This window comes from Saccostrea cucullata, unplaced genomic scaffold, assembly GCF_032062105.1.
Source record: "Saccostrea cucullata isolate Sc308-1 unplaced genomic scaffold, CSIRO_AGI_Scuc_v1 ctg4086, whole genome shotgun sequence".
NCBI lineage: Eukaryota > Metazoa > Mollusca > Bivalvia > Ostreida > Ostreidae > Saccostrea > Saccostrea cuccullata.
Window position 1 is genome coordinate 1 of NW_026931324.1, and position 8,017 is coordinate 8,017.

Below are 8,017 nucleotides of genomic sequence, written 5' to 3' on the forward strand. Positions count from 1 at the left end.
GGTTCTAGTGATATCGTGTGGAAACCAAAGTGTTATAACAGACAGAATTTGCTTATTTATGACCTTGACCTTTGACCTTTTGACCCCAAAATCAGCGTTACAGACAGACAGAAAGACGGACGGACGGACAAACCCAAATAAATATCCCTCACTTTTCAAGCTGGGGACAATTAATACTGGTCTTACCCCACTTTGAATGAAGTAAGTTCAGGGAGCAAAGCCAACTAAAGCTCTTGGGTTTTTCAATATGTATAAGAGTAAAACTTTTGTAGGAATTGGTTATATATGTACCAAAGTATGACATTATTAAGTCATATCATACTCTGAATGAAAAGGGCCCAGGGGGTGAAGCCCCCTGCAGCTCTTGGGTTTTTGTGTATTTTAAGAGTAAAACTAGGCACAAAAATATTGGTATTGTCCAAAAGTATGGCATTATAATTATTCGTATCATACTTTGAAAATTTAGGGGAGGGCCAGGGGTCGTACACATGTACGTCCCCCTTAAATCCACCAGTGTATATTCTGTATTTAATAATCTGGAAAGTATAATTATTCGACAAGAAAATTTATCTTTAGTGGTTTATAAGAATTGGTTTGTATTTAAGGTAATTACACCCTCCTATGATGTCATATAGGTTTTTGCAAAAACTGTAATAAGTTTAAATTCATACCTTATAGAATAATATCGCTTGGGAGAATGCTTTACAATAGGTGTAATGATAAATATTGTTTAGTTAAAGAATTAAAAATATGCATAATTTCTGTATTTATTCAATTATTCAATCTTTAAAAAATGTTGACAAGGGCAATAACTCCTTCTAAGGTCTCTTCATTCAGGCATTTGCTTTACTGTAAAATAGTTTACCTAATATTCACAATTCAAAAGTATCTTTTAAATAGGTAGTATTTAGGAACACTCAGCATCAGAATTATGCATTTTAATCAAGTTTTTGCATATATTTCTCAATAATGTTTACAAAAAATGTACAATTTTTTATGTTGAAATACACTTCTGTTTATTTATGTTTCGCATCTTAAATAATATGGTGACCTATACATTTTTTGCAATAAATGGAAAGTTTAAAGTATATTGAATGAAAATAAATGCAGTTTTTGTACTTTGAACCTATAAAATTGTGAGGGTGGAAATTCCTTAAAGTTATTCATCACCCCTACTAAGTGCACATTGTCATGTTCATAAACTGACTTTAGTATCCAGTCTGGTAATCTGATTTTAAATACTATTTGGTTCTAAAATGGCGAGCGAAGCAAGCCAAAAATATTTTGAATTGAAGACTTTTGAGATTAAATTACACGTAAATTAAAAAGATATTTTTACAATATTTAATTATCAGAAGTCAAGGTTAGGTTATTTATTTTCTCTGTAGTGGAGGACAGATTATTTATTTTCAACATTTTCAGGGACAGATTATTTATTTCCAAAATCTGCCAGGCCCCCACCTCAGAATCAAATGGTCGTCCCCTAAAGGATTAAAAATATGTTAATAAACATTATCAATGACACCATTTTTATTTAGATTTTAGCTTGTCCATGAACTTTGCGGACAACCCTTGTAAATAGTATTTTAAACGTGGATACAATTAATACAATATGTTGAGGTGTTAAAATCACGCAAAAAAGAATTACAATTCAGTGGTACATGTAACACAAGAGTTCTTTGTAAAAAAACAAATGTTGCGTATACTTTCCTTTGGATTTTTTTTTTTCAAATCAGACTTGATCTTTTGCAATTTTATGAAATATAGTTGTCCCTCTTTGATCAGATTTAAGATAAAAAAAAAAAACTTTACTTTAGGCGATACAATCTATAGTTATGTATTATACAGCGTTTTAATTTCATGATGTCTAGTTTTCTTGATGCTTAAAGATGGCTGTTTTCTATAGTTTAAACTGGTTGGAACAGATGCTTTTTTCTCTAAATGCTTACATTTCTTGCCAGGATTGAATAAGATAAAGATATCGACGTTTCCATTGTTAACCTTTTTTAACTGATGCGCAAGGGTGATGATGAGAATTCTTATTGTATTTTTTTCAGGGGGGGGGGGGTATCGACATACTGATTTCAATTACTCATGAATTATCAGTCAAAGGGACACAAGATTGTGGTAACTTGTTGATTAAAGATGAATTAAAATGTTTGATTACAATATTGGAAAACACATTCAAAATAACAGTTTAAATTTAATTCCAAAGTTTACCATGCGTTTCTTTCTCCTTTCAATATATATAGTTTAATCGTAATTTGCATTCATTTAATGTAAAATATTAAGCTAAAATATTATGTCTGCTGTCTAATTACTGAATTACTAGTACATTTTTTATTATTTGTTCAACCTATCACAAAGCATTCTGTTGTTTCTTTACAAAAAACGAGATACGAATTTCACTATATATATCTTTAAGCTATACGGCATTTAACAGGAGTTATGTCCTACACAGCACATATAGATCGATTTTATTTGAGATATGTCACCCGTCAGCTTTTGAGAGAAGTGTGTTCAGAGCCTTTAACTTCGGAAATATTTATAACAATTCAATCTAAATGATATATTCTGATTAAACAATGCAAATTATACAGTGTACAGTTTAAAAACTGCTTAAGTAATTATTAAAAAGAAAACAAGATTGATGGGGACTACTTCGTCTGGTAGAAGGATATCTAGAAGAAAATTCTTCAAATCTTCTTATTTCTTTGATAAAATATTTTAGAATTTAGCCCTGTATAATTTTCCTGAGAGAATTATTTTTGTTATTATATCCTAGTGATATTAAATATAGGTTTCAATTGATATTTTAAAAATAAATTTCGCAATATCACTAAACAGACTTTGCCCAAAAATGAAGATATATCAAAGAAGACAAGAATAATAAATAACGTTGATTTTCTCCTAAAAGACACACGTTTTGTTCAATATTTAAATATGTGTATACCACTGACCAAAACTTGTTCTTATCCTAAGTTGAATGTACATGTAAAACGATACTTTCAACGATTCAGCACTAAAGTCATTAAAAGCTTGATACAAGAAAGTATTTTATTGTCTATATGGATATTTAGTCTAAATGTCACATAATACTTTACACAAATCTGTAGGAATTTTAAATATTTGTTTTTTCAAACTATTTTACATAACATAAAATAATATTTATTGCCATGATTATGTTAGGAAAAATATGAATATGCTAAAAGTGATTAACCTAAAAAATTACAATTTAAGTACAAAAAGGTCAAGTTGTAAGAACTTTTGCGCAGAAAAATGCACACTGACCAACACTTTTTATGCGATTTTGAGTTATGTTATATGAGTAGTTATCCTCAAATTTTCAAATTTACCTGTAATAAAATCCTTAAAGTATTTCAATTTTTTGTATGAGCTATTTGTTTTATACCAGAACTGGGAATCTAAAGACTGTACAAAAGACATTTGTTTAATATCCCTTAGCATTATCCGATGGCCATAAAATTAATTCCTTGTGTCCCTTATAAACTTAAAGGAGTGTCGCCTTTTTATACTATGCGACGCGCCTGCCAGTAACATTTCGCTAATCTGTGTACTATGAACTAACAATTAGTATGAAAAACGTCATTCAGCATTTGACTCAATGATCAATTGTATTCTCTGACAAGGACATTTTATCGACCATAAAACTTACAAAATGATGACCGCTGATATTCTTGTCTCATCAACTTGTTTGTCAATAATTTACCTCGTCTCAGAAAATATTCATACGTAGAGGCACTTGCGTATCGAATCAACTAAGATTTATAAACTCCGTATGCAAGTGATGAAGGTATAAGTAAGGGAAGTTGAGGATGGAAAAGTTAAAGAAGGTCATCACGTTCATTATAGAGCATGGTTGTTAGATTACCATTAACGTCTTTTCCAAGTAAAATATCCAAAAAATGAAACGGATGTTTCTAGGCCTTTCAACTAATTTTTCAAGTTGCACATATGGTAAAAAACATTGTATAGATAGATTTATAGCTACATGAAATTATTAAAAAAGATATTAACTTATGCATACTTTTAATTACATCATTAAAAAGTTTAATCATTTATAATTGACTTTTCCGATGTTGTGTTTAATGACAGGTAACTCAGGTGTGAAAAATGGCCAACTTAGTGCCGATTTATGAGTTATCGTTTATAGGAATGACATATAGGCTGCTTCAGCATTGGTATTGTTATATACACAAAAGGGTTCCTCACATTAATTGTTTTGTACACAAAAAGTTTGACCAAGAGAAAGAGAATGCCTTCACTCTACCTGAAATAACAGGGTCAAATGAATGGGGAACAGACTATATTCAATAGTTTTAACTCTCTTTGACGATTATTATGAAGAAGAAAATTTAATGTCATGTTTTTGTGTTCGCGCTTTTTCGCTTCCTGTGTAAATATATATATTTTTACAAGTAAATGCAACAATTGATCATCTTATTTGTGTTACTAAGCACGAAGGGGAACGACCGAGTATAAAAAATTAATTAGGTTAGAACTGAGAAGGAGGGTAGATTTCACTTTTTATTTTAATTAAAAATTTTAATTACATGCAGTAAACCGGTGTCCGCAACTATACAGTAAATAAGTTTAACATTGGTGCTAAATTTTAAAACCACTGGATTCTACCGAGAGCAAAGAAACACTTTGGAAATGCTAAAAACTACCTTGCGTGTAAACAGTTAGATACCCCGAGCCTGCTCTAAACAAGTTTCAGCAGTGAGTTATCGTTCATAACACCGACCCCTAGCGGCAGTTAAAAGGCCTAATGTTTCGACTCTGTATGTTTTATTTCAAGCTCACCAAGATATATCATATCGATATAAGAATGAAAATTACCATTGTTAATTGTCAGTAGCATCATGAACACGGAAAATGTAATGTGAGATGTTTAGTTTTCCTCTCTTTTTTGTACTTTTTGGATTGTAATACGTGTGCAAATTTAACGCCTAACACATTAGTGTTAACGTTGCTAACAACAAATATTTAACAGCAGGGAAACGGTGCAAATATTGATTACCGCGATTGATCGTGTGCAAGTCACTTGAAATTACCGATACTCCAAAGCTTTATGTGGATCAAAAATGTTCTGATTTGTTTTGTGTCGACACGGGTATGTACTGTCTTTTCTTTAAATATTTTATTCAAATATCGCTAAATGTACATTTCCCCAAAAAAGAGATAACTACCTTTTATTTTATAACACTTTATTGTATGTTTAAGGTGCGAATCTAAGATTTCGATTAAATTGATTTACATGTCTTTGTCTATCACATTAAATAAGACAAGCACATACCTCTCAGTACAGTATGTTTATTTCGCAAATAAAATCAATTTAAAAAGAAAATCATTAATTTCGATCTTTCTATGAGTGTTTTCCTGATAATGAATTTGAAAAAAAAAAGTCGGAAGAAACTATTTCGTTCAGCTAAACGCAATGATGAATGCCATTCAATGGAAGATTTTTTACTTTAAAATAAAAAAAAGAAGATTATTCTTACAATACAGAATAAATATTTGAATCACACTTTTTTGTCTATTTGAAAAATTGATTTTGCATTGGAATAATTTCCAGCCTCCACAGATCAGGTTCGCTGTGTTGCTATAATCAATAAAATAAAAATCAATATAAAACGCTTCCAATTGCCTGAGGATATGGTTGTAATTAGAACGTACAAATAAAAACAAAAATGTTTTTCAAGGAGAACTTTTAGGATAAGAATAGATTTGTACCCGCGGAGCACACAAAACGGCAATGTAACGTCAACACATAGCGTCGAGAATTTATAATAGATACTATACCCATACATTTCACACAGAATATTCCAATGCCCATTCATTATGTTTCTTTTTCTAATACTTGGCATTTATTTTTTAAGAATTGATCTCATTGTATAATTTCCTTTGTTAAGGTTTTAATTTCCATTAGTACTTAACTCTGCTTTCACAGGATAAGCAACTCTGAAGCGGCTTTGTCTTTTTTTACGTTTCAAATTTTAAATTTTTTTGAGATGTTAACAGTAAAACCGTTTCTTCACATGTCATCCTCATCCAATACAGAGTCTCTATCACTCAAATATTGCCTGTACTATTTGTACACACATGCACAACTCGTTTGTGAAAAAATTTTCTTGACTCTTCAACATTTTTTAGAGTTTATTCGGGATTTTTCCTGAGAAAAACACAAAATTGCTCCCGTATCTGCAGCTCCGTGACGTTCTAAAACGTCATCGTTTTTGTCGTTTTCAATAAGGACTACTTAACTTCTCAAGTTGATTTCTTTTCAACAACGCAAAATATAAAACCACAATTTGGTACACGTATCGATGTAACAATTCTTAATTTGAATTGCTATGTAGTTTTTCGTTTTTCTTCCATTTTACAAAGAAAATGACTATAGACATTATTTATTGTATTTTCTGTAACTGACTAAATTTTGACCTGCTCAGCGATCCGATTTTTGCATTTTTAAAATCGGGATAAGTTTTAAATCAAACATAATATTTTGTCAAAATTAATACATATCATTTGGATTTATTGTTAACATATTAACATATTTCTACCAAATTTGGATAACATATGACGTCAAATAAAAAGGATATGACAGTTGTCCACGAACTTTTCGAACATGCAACCCTTGTATGAGATCATTGTAGATTTTATTATGCAATTTGTTACATGTATTAGATCATATTTTTTTGAAAAAGTAAAAATTAATGAATTATGATATGAAAGAGCTCTGAACGCATTTATCACGATGTTCACTTTTACTTCTTCCTATCTAATTATCTTTTTAAAGTATAAAGGTTATGACAAGTACACACGGTAAGGCTAGAACTTAAGTTTCAAGACTTAAAAGGCATGCCCTACCGTGTGAACCGGCCCTAATACACGTTTTTAGCTCACCTGAGCCGAAGGCTCAAGTGAGCTTTTCTGATCACATTTTGTCCGTCGTCCGTCCGTCTGTCTGTCCGTCCGTCTGTCTGTCTGTCCGTCTGTAAACTTTTCACATTTTCGAATTCTTCTCAAGAACCACTGGGCCAATTTTGACCAAACTTGGTACAAAGCATCCTTGGGTGAAGGGAAATTTAAATTGTTACAATGAAGGGACATATCCCCTCGCAAGGGGAGATAATCAAGAAAAGACAAAAATAGGTTTGATTCATTAAAAAATCTTCTCAAGAACCACTGGGCCAGAAAAGCTGAAACTTATGTGGAAGCATCCTGGGGTAGTGTAGATTCTAAATTGTTCAAATCATGACCCCCGGGGAAGGGCGGGGCCACAATGGGGAATCAAAGTTTTATATAGAAATATATAGGAAAAATCTTTGAATATCTTCTTCTCAAGAACCACTGGGCCCGAAAAGCTGAAACTTATGTGGAAGCATCCTGGTATAGTGTAGATTCTAAATTGTTCACATTATGACCATCGGGGGAAGGGCGGGGCCACAATGGGGAATCAAAGTTTTACATGGAAATATATAGGAAAAATCTTTGAAAATCTTCTTCTCAAGAACAACTGGGCCAGAAAAGCTGAAAATTATGTGGAAGCATCCTGGTATAATGTAGATTCTAAATTGTTCAAATAATGACCCCCGGGGGAAGGGTGGGGCCACAATGGGGAATCAAAGTTTTATATAGAAATATATTGGAAAAATCTTTGAAAAATCTTCTCCGCAAGAACCACTGGGCCAGAAAAGCTGAAACTTGTGTGGAAGCATCCTGGTATAGTGTAGATTGTAAATTGTTCACATCATGACCCCCGGGGGAAGGGCAGAGCCACAATGGGGTATCAAAGTTTTACATAGAAATATATTGGAAAAATCTTTGAAAATCTTCTTCTCAAGAACCACTGGGCCAGAAAAGCTGAAACTTATGTGAAAGCATCCTGGTATAATGTAGATTCTAAATTGTTCAAATAATGACCCCCGGGGGAAGGGCGGGGCCACAATGGGGAATCAAAATTTTATATAGAAATATATAGGAAAAATCT